Genomic DNA, 13736 nt, shown 5'->3' with positions numbered 1-13736 from the left:
ACCAATACCTTCCAGGACTGGTATGTAGGATAAGCCAGGCCCCTGGGCAGAGCTTTTTCCACCCTACGGCCCATGGGGCTGTACTAACCGAATGAAGAGTCATTGTCAGTCAGTCCTCAGAGGCCCGTTGACAGCATCCTTGGCAATAAACTTGCCCTCGTGAGAAACAAGATGGCTGGGGCACTTGCCTAGGGCACACTAAAAACACATATTTCTTGGGGTACTGCCCATAAACCGAGGAACCCAGGAGGTAAGCTGTTAAACCCCGAGGATGGTATTCATCACTTCCAGGAGGTCACAGCGAATGGGGTCCCTGTCACTGCTCCGAGGGATATCTGTGGCAGCCAAATCATGGTAGTAGCCAGGCAGATTTCCCCCGACCAATACCTGCCAGGCCAAGTATGTAGGGTAAGTCAGGCCCATGGGATATGGATGACCACAAAAAAGTAGTAGGTAGGAGATGGATGTCATCCACAGTGACAGTAACTGTGGGTCAGGAGTTACCTGCTCTGAGAGAAAAGCACACAACGACTGACACTCGTGAGGCAACTTCTGACATGGAGGTGCTGACTGCACTGTTGAAGGGACAGAGGACAGGAGATCTGCAACAAGCAGACCCCTACGTGACACGGACAGAGCCTCACCTTTGAGAGGGACAGTGTGTCCCCCCTAGAAGTCCTAGACTGCCAGTCAGCTGTTCAGTCTCAGGGTCCAGACCTTCAACCGAAAAGACAGTCTCAGGGTGTGATCCCCAAGAGGCTATAGGGTCATCAGGAGCAAGTGGGGACCTCCTTGCCAGCCCATGGCTGGAAGTGAAGCCTGCCAAAGCCCCCAGATTTTAGCCTCCACCCGGCAGTGGATGGCCAGGGGCTTGGTTGCTGATACGGACAGCTGTCAGTGGCCTCTGTTGGTTGTTAACCGTACTTGTCCTGTTGGGTGTTAGCCTGACTTGTCGTGGGTTGGGGCAGAACTTTGACCTTGGAGGATCTCTATGCCCGCGTTAAAGTGAAGAGGGTGCCGCCTGCACAGTGAATACTACTGAAAGCTGCTTTAATCAGCTGCTCCATGTTTTATTATTACACTGCCCACAGGGCAGCCGTGAGGTTATTTCTGCCCTGGGGGCAGCAAATTGTACATAATAAGGCACACTGTCCTATTTTCTTCTTGCACACCAATTTGAAAGGGCACTGAGGGCACACAGAGACAGTGTGTACTGTTTGTCATACAAACCCCGGTGTTCTCCAACACTGCTAAAGCCACAATGATTAAAATAAAACCGCAGATTTTTTTATCACACCATAATCACCTCTGGTGACGTGTTTTCACTATTTTTCATTTTCATTTGACAACTTGCTAATGCATATTACATATAATAATTGCATTCTTATATCCAAGTGTGACTTTATATTTAGATTGATCATAGTGAATCTTACATTAATGCTTAACTATAGTTAGAGTGTGTTCGAAGTTAGGTTAGCCATAGTTGATGTAGGCCTCAGCTAAATAATTCATGTGAATTTTTCAAATATGACCCTGGCTACTGTGCGTTATCACATTCTTTCTCCCGTTTCAGATACTGAGCTGCAGTACATTTCTTTATCTAACTGTAGCCAATATGTTAGTTTCTATGTAAAATATGTATTCATTTGATTTTCTCCAAAACCAATTTAATAAGTATTTTTCACTTTTGTTGGGAACGGCCTGACCGTAAGGAAAAAGCCTGAACGAGATGATGTGAAGGTTGTGCAGCTTGTGCAGCTGTGCGCTTCCTTTGTGTGATGCCTGAGAAAGGGGGCAACAAGACCTGATAAATGAATTGCTGAACTTTGCTTGGTTCCCACCTCCTAGGAACTGTGGTATGTGTTGTAAGTTCATTAATCGTATGTTTTAATTGTACTTTGCTGAGTTAGAAGATTTCAGGTTGCTCCGGTCTACTTTTGTTGGAAGATACTCCCATCATCCTTTTCAAGAGCAGATGCCTGTTCGCCTCTTAAGACCCTATAATCACCTTACCCTGCTCAAAGAGGTTAACTCTGGAGTAAATCTATTTTCCTATTGTCTGGCCGAATCTTCATTTGGTTCTGCCATTAGAGGCTTTACTTGCTGACACCTACTGCTTAGTTTTCCATCACTACTCCTGAAACTCGAGTTTAGCTTTAGGGACCTTTCCTTCAGGGGAACTGAATCTGATTTAGTTCCCGTATGACTATCTTTGAGTAACTTGCTTTCGCATTTACTTTTTTACCTGCTTTGGATTATACTGAAAGTAGTTGATTATTGATTTATGACTAATCTGACTGATTTCAGTTACTAATTATGTTAATCTGTTAATGAAACCTTTAGGGTTTGCAAATCTACTACTCTTCAAAGAGCCATCCATTCAAGTGTAGCTTGTACTTGGATTTGCACCACGGATCTTCACGATCTAAACCCCATAAATCACTCTTTCATGGTCAATTCAATATCTTTGGCAACGTCTCAATCAATATCACTCCAGTACTCGAGTGCTTTAAAATTAGGCACTTGAAGAGCACCAAAGAAGTGAGTTTTAGTAATCACGACTATGTTGATACACAGGCACTTCTAAAACATTTCCATCAGGACCCAAAAACTACATTGGATTTGTTGGGACCTGACAAACTTACAAAACACCCAAAGCCAGCAACGAGTTATTAAATACAGAACTGGCAGAGTTAAAAAAAGAGTGAATTGAACAATGGAGCAAATAAGACAATCACTGATGTGTATGCGTCCGTATGTGTGAACAGATACAGTATAAAACACCAATCGAACATTGTGTGTGAAGTATCAGTAATAGAACTCTTTCTTAGGGATGTATGATATTACAATGCATGCTTTTACCACGCATGCATTTACAACGCGGTTTTTACAACGCATGCCTTTACAACGCATAGTGCTTTGGGGCGCTGGATAGTGAATAGTTTAATTTACTATTCCAACTCCAGTCCCCGTGCGATAGTAGGGAAGGTGTTGGATAGTAAATTAAATCTATTCCCTATCCTAGAGCGCCCCCCAGCGCAATGCGTTGTAATGGTTTGCGTTGTAAAAGTTGCGTCGTAAAGGCACTGCGTGGTAAAAGTTGCGTTGTAAAGGATGTTTCCCCTTTCTTAGTAATAGGTGGAACAGCATTGATAAAATGGAATCTGGCACGATCCTCATACTTGGTATTTGGACGTTGAGTTAGAGAATCAGGAGCAAATTAAAAATCACATAGTATACACAGTCAATAGGAATATTCCTTTTGTAAGTGAACCTGAAGACCATATATAGACCCTTGCAGTGAAAACGTCTTCAGAGGCTAGACCTCAAAGATTAGACAGAGGGAGTAATCAGAAATAGAGTTGCCTCCTTTTATAAGGGCCTTCTTTAGGTTATGATCAGCTACATAGAACCTATAAAGTCAAAACCACACACCATCACAAGAGACGAGACAGATATGATGCCCATCTATAACGACAGCAGTCTTTCACTTCTTTATTTCTGCTTGAGTGCCCAAACCAGAACCCTGTGTCTCTCTGGGCTGACATGAGCATTCAGGAAACAATGTGTTAAATAGCTGTTTGATCTGTGGTGCTCCTGCGATGGTTGTGCACGACCCAATCTAACAACTCTGCCAATGGAACACAGTTAGGTCCTATTCATTGGCCCAGGAAAGCCTTCATTCACCATTCCTTTCACCTGGACTTGTACATAATGTTATCAGATGACTTCTTGTCACCAAAGACATGATGTTGACAGAAGTCCATTTTCCTCTTAAAAACCATTGTCATTATGGGAGTTGTACTCCTGATAGTAATCTGTTCATCCACTTGAATTAAGACACCTGAAACAATGATGTATTTTTTTTAACCCGAGGTTTGAAGCTATGCATGCTTGGTAAACGGGTTCTTCTGGTGACCTTGCTTGTACCAAGGCAGATGTACCCACTTGCAAGCAGAATGTTTACAACTTCAGTGTATTATTCGATGTCTTGTTCTAACTCATACACTCTTCTGCTAAACAGTGTTGTATCAATCCTCTCTGTGACCATTTCTCACCTTGACTTTTCTAAAACAATCTGCACCTTTTGTTTCACCCCGATTATGGCATGAAGGAACCTCATTTTTATTCATTATGTATAGTGCGCTTATTCAGTTGAGGAGAATAATTGCGGTGCAGAAAACACAGTTCACTTTTAAAAGAGGAGAGATAAAAGCAGAATGACAAAAGATGATTGCCGAAAAACAATTGATTTTAATACCTTCCTGAAAGCAAGCTAGTCCTGAATGCTCTGCAAGTGCATCAGAAGTTGGTTCCAACATAAAAAGCTGAACACCAAAGGAAGCAGCCTCCAGAGCAGGAAAATTTGATCTGGATACACGCGAAACAAAAGAGTGTTGGACCGAAGATCTTTCACCATAAAATGCCTATTGAACCTGTTTTTGAGGCCAGGCAATTTCAGGCCATTGTAGACCACGTGCATTATGTGTAGTTCATTGAACCACACCCTTTGTTTCATGGGGAGTCAATTAAAGTATTTCCAGGTCAAAAACTAACTTGTCAGTGAGAATATGGGTGTAGTTTCCTATGCCGCCTGTAGCATTTGCATCTAGAAACCCTAGATTCTGGAGACTTTGCACTTCTCAGGCATAACCTTGAAATGAACACTTGGTCCAATTTAACATACCTTCCCCTTCTGCATTACCTGCTAGTAAGGTAGCTGGTGAAGTTGATAGTCAATTAGACCAGTGTGCAAAGTCAACTTCTGCTGAGCTCTTTAAACTGAGTTTGAATCCTGCCAGGTTAGCTCGGTTCCTCTTGCTCATAGCAAAGATACAAGTAATGTAGTAAGGTAAAACACTATTATCATGGACTAAAGACAATACTATATCAATGTTATCATTATTCTAGGGGATCGTTGTGCATGAACAAATCGGTTAGGAATTGGCAATGGATTTAGAAAGACATCTGTCCAGTGGCATAATGCAAAATGGCGGAGACCCGTTGCAGAAAGGGATGAGGCCCCTGAGTCTCCTATGTTTTACAAATATTCATTTGCCTTCAGCAGAATCCGGGGCCCTCTGGCGGGCTGGGGCCAATGTGCCACAGGGTCTGCAGGGGCTTTAGTTACACCCCTGCCCAGTGGCAGTGACATGCAGATACCTGGCCTAGACATAATCTGAGCTTCTCCACGTGTTCTAATTGCGATCCTGCGCTGATCATATATCTCCCCTGGTGTTTACCCTGTTCGTTTCCTCGCCTACAAAGCATGGAAGTACTTAAAAACAGAAATATGTCGGTTTTTAGAGCTACATATAGAAACAGAACAAACAAACTATATATTTACCCTTTTTATGAGGTAAATTGCTGTTTTTTTGCAGCTCCATAGCGAGTATACTATTTCTGTAAATATGGAACTAAAATGGCAAGGCGAGCAGAGCGCGGCAGCCCACTTGGAGGGCGTCAGTATGCCTCTGCATCAAAGACAAGAATAGAAACTCACCAAAGCCAGGCTCCTGCGATTTCCAAAAGCGAGCGAAAAACGGACGCCCACTGGTAAAAGTGCCGTGTGGGTGAAAACCCGTCGCTGATTCACGCATGTGTTCCTCGCAGAAATGTATAACCACAGAGGGTTGCAGAGCCGGCGTTTGTGCAACAAAGAAACAAGTGATATTCTCAGATTCGTCAGAAGTGTACTTCCTGGGCTCTGCGGGAACAATTGCAGCTGAAGAACTTCCAATATCGTGCTTCTCTGAGCACGCTTTTGCACGAAAATCTAGCATTCTCTGTTCACTGTAAGAGGAGCCACTCTGCTACAACAAATCCTGACAAAATTATTAGACCCAGTTGTTCCTACACACAGTTCTTTCAAGGCAGTATCCCAAATCTGAATGCTTCGATGCCCTTAACCCCTTCGCTGCCGGGCCTTTCCCGTGCCAAGACTTTTTTATGCTTTTTGGGGTAGTTTGTGATTAGGCCCCCATCATTTTTTGTCCAAATAATGTATACAGGCCAAATTTGACAATTTTTTTATTCAACATCTTGAGGATTCAAAACATACTGAGGGTTTGTGAATAACCCTGGATGGGACTGAGAAATAAGCCAAAGTACAGCAATTCGTTTTTTTGTTGGTGTGGGATGTGAGAAAAATAGATTTTTTTAGCTACATTTGAGGTTTGTAGAGGATTCTGGGTAGAAAAATGCTGGGGTATCCATGCAAGCCACACATACATGGACTCCCCCAGGTGTCTAGTTTTTAGAAATGTCTGGGTTTGGGTGGTTTCCATAGATGGCCACCAAGCGCTGGACCAAAAACGCAGGTGCCCCCTTGAAAAACAAGATCGGTTTGTGATAGTTAATTTTTATGTCTCCACAATAAGTTTGGAGACCTTCCCTGTCACAGGGACATAGCAAACCCACACAAGTAAGGTACCATTTATATCAGGAGACCTGGGTAAATGCTGGGTGGTAGGAAATTTGTGTCAGTCCGCTGATTCCACAACTTTCCCACACATAAATGTGAGGAAAACATGATTTTTTTAGCTAAATTTGAAGGTTTGCAGGGGATTATGGGTAAGAAAACTTTGAGGGATCTATGCCTACTACATCTCACTGGACTCCCCTGGATGTCTAGATGTTAGCAATGTCTGGGTTTGGTAGGTTTCCCTAGATGGCTGCCGAGCCTGGGACCAAAAACGTAGGTGACTCTTTCGCAAAACCTGGTCGTTTTGTGATGGATAATTTTGAAGACTCCATAATACGTTTTGGGCCATTTCCTGTTGCAGGCACTTGGCCCACCCACGCAAGTGCAGACATTTTTTTTATCTGGATCCTTGGGGGATCACTGGATGGTAGAAAATGTGTGGTTTATTTTTGATTCTGGAAGAATATGTGTTAGACCTGGCATCATTGGCGTGAGTCTCCCTTCCATTTTTTACTGATTGCCTCCTCTGTTTTCGATCTGTTTTGCTGGTTATATGCTTTGGGCACTGTGCCACTACTATTCAGTGCCACAGTGCAAGTGCTCCCTATGTTAAATTGATGTATTGATTAGTGACTCCATGATTGGGTTATTTGATTTACTTGTCAGACCCTAGTACAGTGCACCATGTGTGCCCAGGGCTTTTTAAATCAAATGCTGCTGGTGGGCTTGCAGCACTGGTTGTGCCACCCACAGAAGCAGCTTGTAAAGTGTGTCTCTGGCCTGCCATTGCAGAGCCTATGTGCATTCTAGTACTGCCATGTCGACTTGGCCAGTGCACACACTTGCCAGTCCCTAAACCTTCTCTTTTCTTCATATCAGATACCCCTAAGGTAGGCCCAAGGGCAGGGTGCACTGTAAGTACAAGGTAGGACATGCCCTGGTGTGTGTAGCATGTCCTAATAGTGGATTACAGCCATTTTCGTGTTTCACTATTGCAAGGCTACCTGTTCTCTATAGGCCAGAATGGGCAGTTAGATTGTTACATTTTATAATCCTAACTGACTCAGGGTACATGGTAGAAATTCGAATTTAGTATGCCTGAACTCAGAATGATAAAATACATATTTTAGTACAGTTGGTTTTAACATTCTGTGTTTGAAGATACCACTTTTAGAAAGCAGGTATTTTCTTGTCTAACTATCCAGGCCGAGGGGGCGCTAGAGGGCGCCGGACAAGATGGCCGCACTTGCGTGAGGCTCTGTCAGGACCACACAATATCCGTTCATTTATCCTGCTTACTTCGCAACCTGCACCCTGTAATAGAGCTGGGGGGGCCCCGCTGACATCGGGGGCCTGCTGCATACCCTTTGGCCGGAATCTGAGGCTGTCCTGAGTGCGATTGGAGAGGAGCGCAGCGAGCCGGGAACCTGCCGCCTGCAACGCTCGCACCTCGTGGACCCGGATTGCCGCTGCTGGCTGACTTGGGCACCCGCTGGATCCTGACGCTGCCGGCCGGCGGAGACGGGGACTGGCACCGGCGGATGCGGGGCGGAGCGGAGCCGTCCCTCGGTGTGTCACCGGAGAAGCGCCGGAGCAGAGAGCGGCCTGGACCCGGCTCCGCCGGAGTTGGTGAGTGGGGCGGGGCGCTACGCAAGCCCGGGGCTGCGGAGGTGGCGCTGGGCCTGCCGAGGCCGCGCCGCGCGAGCCGATTTCGGTGGGGGCAGGGGAAGGGGGCAGGCGGAGCAGTAAAGCGGAGAGGGGCCACCACTGAATGCAGCGCCTGCACCCTGGACAACAAATGGGCGCTAGTTTGGCCGCCTCTACACTGATACCTTCCATGACCATGTTGGATGCTTGAGAGATCTATGGGGAGCCCGCCAATTCACTTTTCCACGCAGCAGGCTTCAGGCTATCGGTCCCTGAGTGGGGTGCAGTGTCCCGCTGCTTTGGAGGGGAGCGTTGAGAGTATCTAGACTCGATTGGGGTGCTGGTTCCTGTTGGGAGTGGTGACCTTGCCCGAACTTCGGACAGGTACATTACAGTGGGCTGAAGCTGCGGAGCCCGCCTGATAGTTGCAACGGACCCACTCGGCTGGCACGTGTGATCTGCTAACTTGTGTACTTGGTAGTGCTGAGTGCTCTGCGACCATGGGCCGAACAGACAGAAGCCAGCCAAAAATCACATTCGAGGCGAAAAAAACTGCACTCTCGTCCTCCCAGGCTCCGGTGGACGCTGACCAGGGGGGGGCCGAGGGGGGCGCCCCGACTCTGGAATCCACGTTAGTAGCCATGCAGAAAACCCTACAATCCATCGAGGGCACCATGGAGTCAGTCAATCACCGTCTCGATCAAATGGCGACGCAATTTGACCGCCAAAATGAGCGCATGGGGGAGGTGGAGCAGAGAGTCTCTGCCACGGAGGACGGCCTGGCCACTGTCTCATCTAAAGTATTCAGCATGGAGAGGGTGCTGGCGGTCATACAGGCGAAGAACGAGGAGTTGGAAGGGAGGTCCAGGAGGAATAACGTAAGGGTCACGGGCCTGCCGGAATCCACGAATGTAGGACGTATGGAGGACTATATGGAAAGGATGCTCATTGACATATTTGGAGCAGATCAGTTGTCTAGAGTCTTTATAGTGGAGCGCGCCCATCGTTCGCTGGCCAAACGTCCGCCACCTGGGGCTCCACCGCGGCCGATAGTAGCCAGAATTCTGAACTATAGGGACAGGGACACTATACTTCGGCTCGCCAGGGAGAAAGGGGCCATTGAATATCAGGGCAACAGGCTAGAGTTCTACCCCGACTTCACCATGGCGGTGCAAACAGCCCGTAAAGAATTCGCCCCGGTGAAACAACTGCTGAGGACCAATGACGTTGCGTACGCCATGTTGTATCCTGCGCGCCTGAGGATAGGGCCACCGTCGGACAACAAGATCTTCTCCTCCCCCAAAGCAGCAATGGACTACGCCAAAAAATTGAAAAAGCGCGCCAAGGAACCGGACGGGAGACAGGCGGCTGAGGACGAGGGGCTGGAAGAGGCCGCGTGAGCTGTGTCTGGACTGAATGACTGCGACAGGGGCGCTGCTGCGGGGCGCTGTGCTGAGATCTCCCCTGTGGTCTGTCGTCTGCTTATTTTCTAACAATGTTGAGCGACCCACTGAGGCCTGGAGAATCTCAGAGCGCGAACATGTACATTGCGGAATGAGGGAGGAGCTGGCGGATGGCATTTTTACATCTGCTGTGGACATACGGTTTGCTGGCTCGGTCCCCACTGCACAAGACTGAAAGCTTGTTCGGGCGGTGGGCACGGGGGGGGGACTGGTAATGGGGCTGCCTGTGCTCTTGGTTATGTTTATAGCGCTGCTGGTTGTGGCCGAGTCCGGGGTTTTTCTGGCAATATACTGCAAATGTTTGCCTTACCACTGGGTGTTTTGCTTACGATATCAGGGTTGCAAGGTTGGAGGTGTTCTTATTTAGAGTGGTCCACGCTCCCGTCACTTCTTGGCGGGGGAAGTGTGCCTCTACGCCCCCCGATATGGGAGATCCCCACACACTGTTGGTTGACTCGTTGAGGGTTGGGCGGTGTTGGGTTTTGGGATGGCTTTGGCAAATTGGGTGCGCTGAAGTGGGTGGTGGGATGGGGGACGGGGATTTGAGGGATGTTGGGGGATTGTTTTCTTTTCTGGTCTGGGATGAGGGATCTGTGATGCTGGTAATGTATGTTCGAATCCATTGTATGGGGGTCGGCCTTCTCAATGAATATATTCCTGTTGCTAGTGGTTTGCGGGGTGCAGAGGTGAGGCCCTCGGGGTGGACAGGGGGGCTGCTCTACTGGCTTATGGGCGGCTTACAGAACGGGAGATATGGATAGGGGAGGTGAGGTCACATGCGTAACTTGGAATGTACGGGGTCTTAATAGGCCACAAAAGACAAGACAAATGCTTGCATTTTTGAATCGACATGGCGCACAAGTGGTGTTCCTGCAGGAGACACACCTTCAGGGCAGGGCGGCTGAAATGGTGGGCAGACAATGGGCGGGGGTGCGCTTGGCCACTAAGTACTCTTCCTATGCTCGGGGGGTGATGATTTTGATCAAGAGAAATATACCCTTTGAAGTGGTACATGAGGAAATAGACCAGGAAGGAAGGTTTATTATTGTGCAGGGCAAATTGTGTGGTACGCTGATTACTTTGCTTAATGTATATGGTCCAAATGTTGACGATCCTGATTTCTATGTTATGCTCTGGAACAAACTTTATATGCTTGCTCCGTCAGCTATCGTATGCGGGGGGGATTGGAATGTCACGCTGGATTCGGAGCTGGACAAGAAACATGATAGACCTGTTGTGCACAAGAGGGCGGCGGAAGCGGTGTGCGAAGGTATGGCTGAGCTGCAATTGCTGGATGTATGGAGACTGCGAAATCCGACTGTGAGAGTGGGTACTTGTTACACATCGGCACACGACACGTGGTCGAGACTGGACTTCTGGCTGGTGACTAGGGATGTGAGTGGATGGGTGGTGGAGGCTGCTCATTTGCCTCGCACTATATCAGATCATGCACCTACTACACTGGTATTGCGGATCCCATCGCATGCTCCGCCCCCTTTCACTTGGAGACTCTCTCCCGGGATCCTGACCGATCAGGTGCTTTCCGAACGCCTGGGGCAAATAGTGGAGGATTTCTTTGTTGATAACGTTGGGTCTGTTGAAGATATAGGTACGGTGTGGGAGGCCTTTAAGGTGACGGTGAGAGGTGCATGTATAGGTTTACGATCAGGGGTACTCACGTCCATCAGGGACTCCATGTCCAGGCTAGAAAGGGAGTTATTATCACTTGAGCGACGGTTGGAAGAGGGAGCGGAGGGCACGATACTTGCAGATATAAGGCTGAAGGTCACTGAGTACAATGAGTTGGCGGAGCAAGAGGTGAAATTCATGGCTAAGCATGCTACTGCTAGATACTATGGAGAAGGGGGCAGGCCGGGAAAGGGACTGGCGGATCGCATCAGAGAGCCGTGGGCGCGTCACTGCACGGTACAAGAGATCGAGGACCAAGGGGGAGTAGTGACTAATACTGAAGGCATCTTGGCCTGCTTCTCGAAGCATTATGCGCAACTCTATGAGCGAAGGGACACGGCTGATGAGGAGGAGGTGAACCGTTACCTAGAGGGTGTTGCCTTGGTGTGGCTCTCCAGAGGTCAGCAAGAATTCCTAATGCAACATATTACGGAGGCTGAGTTTAGGGATGCTATTGCGGCACTTCCGAATGGGAAGGCAGCCGGCACGGATGGCCTGCCATCCGAATTTTATAAAAAATATGCTGATATCCTGATTCCGCAGCTGGCGCAGGTCTTGGAGGAGGCGATTGAGCGCGGGCGACTCCCAGCGACCATGAGAGAGGCGCTCTTGGTGGCACTGCCCAAACCTGGGAAACCACCAGATAAATGCGATTCATATCGTCCCCTATCGCTTATGAATACGGATGTCAAAATCATTGCCAAAGTCTTGGCTACAAGACTGCGTCTCCTCCTGCCGGTCATGGTACTACCGGACCAATCAGGATTCATCCCTCTCAGGTCCACGTCGCATAATCTGCGGACCCTTTTCGCCGTATTACACCTGCTTAAGCCGGACCTCCCTGCAGCTGCAGTCCTGTTGGATGCGGCTAAGGCCTTCGATTCGGTGGCATGGAAATATATGATAACTGTCCTTCACCGGATGGGGGTGCCTTTTTTCTTCACTTCCCTCATTGCTCTATTGTACACTGCGCCGACTGCGAGAGTCAGGGTCAACGGGCATGTCTCCTCGTCGTTCCCGATCCAGAGGGGGACAAGGCAGGGGTGTCCTCTATCGCCGCTACTATTTGCCATCATGATGGAACCTTTGGCCTGTATTCTGCGGCAAAGATACGCGGAAGCAACGTTAAAATTCCCCCTCAGAACGCTGGCAGTGTCGATGTATGCGGACGACATGGTCCTATATGTAAGAGACCCGGGGCTTCATCTCGAAAATCTGCTCCGAGAATTCATTAAGTTTGGTCGGCACTCCGGGTTGACTATCAATTGGGACAAATCGGTGATACTCCCACTCACGGATGCGACTAGCCAGATACCGCTGGAATTCCCTCTGGAGTGGGCAACGGAGTCAGTTCGCTACCTGGGTGTCTGGGTGCATAGGGATTGCCAGGAGGTCATAAGGGCTAACTACGGGGTCGCCATATCTAAGTTGGAGGATCAGGTGGCGAGATGGACTCGGCTCCCTCTAACGCTTGCCGATCGCACCTCTTTAATTAAAATGGTGGTTCTGCCGAAGTTTCTTTATCTATTCGTAAATATCCCTGTACAGATGAAGTCGCATTTTTTCGCGAGACTGAAGTCTCTTCTGATCTCGCTCACCTGGGCCGGCAAGAAACCACGTGTGACCTGGGACGTCATGATCAAGCCGCATGCACTGGGTGGGTTCGCCTTACCGGACATGAAGCTGTACTATCTATGCGCGCAAGCGCAATTTGCTAGTTATTGGATACAGGCTCCGCCGTATACACCACATGTGGCGCTTGAAGCTAGTGCAGTCTTGCCGTATCCGCTTAGGGCGATGATAACTAACAAACATTCGATATTTGAGAAAGGGGAGATCGATACTGTGCGGCGCACGGCATCCGCCTGGGAGGAACTTGGTAGACGAGCTGCCAGATTGCCACTATATGCTCCGGCTATGCCTCTGTTGTACCACTCCGATATTTCAGTGACCAGTGAACCCGGGGGATTACAGGTTTTGAGGGAAGTTGGAGTTCAGACCATGGGGGATCTCTTCCCAGGGGCGTCCTTTCTTTCTTTACTAGACATGACAGCAGGCCCCACCAACGCCACTATGGCTACCTTTGTTTATGCACGATTGAGGGCAGCAGTACGAGATTTATTTCCATCATATCCGGCGGAACCGGCGACGCTTGGGGCATTACAGCTGCTCTACACAGCCAAAGATAGAACTAAATTACTCTCTAGACTTTATAAGGCTGCGCAGGAGGATGAGGGAGGAGGGGCGGTCTTGGCCAGGGCGCGCTGGGATAGGAGCCTTCCAGACCCTCTGAGCGATGATGAATGGGAAGAATGCTGTAGCATGACTGGGGGGTGCGTGATTAATGGCAACTTTCGCCTTCTGCACTTTAAATTTCTGCACCAATGGTATTACACACCGGTCCAGCTGGTCAGATATGGGCTCCGGGCTGGTGCCCAATGTGTTCGATGTGGAGCTGACGACGCCGATTTTATACACCTGGCATGGGGTTGTCCGCGTGTGTATGATTTTTG

Source organism: Lissotriton helveticus, chromosome 9, assembly GCF_964261635.1.
Source record: "Lissotriton helveticus chromosome 9, aLisHel1.1, whole genome shotgun sequence".
Classification (NCBI taxonomy): domain Eukaryota; kingdom Metazoa; phylum Chordata; class Amphibia; order Caudata; family Salamandridae; genus Lissotriton; species Lissotriton helveticus.
Note: the sequence above shows the minus strand (reverse complement) of the source record.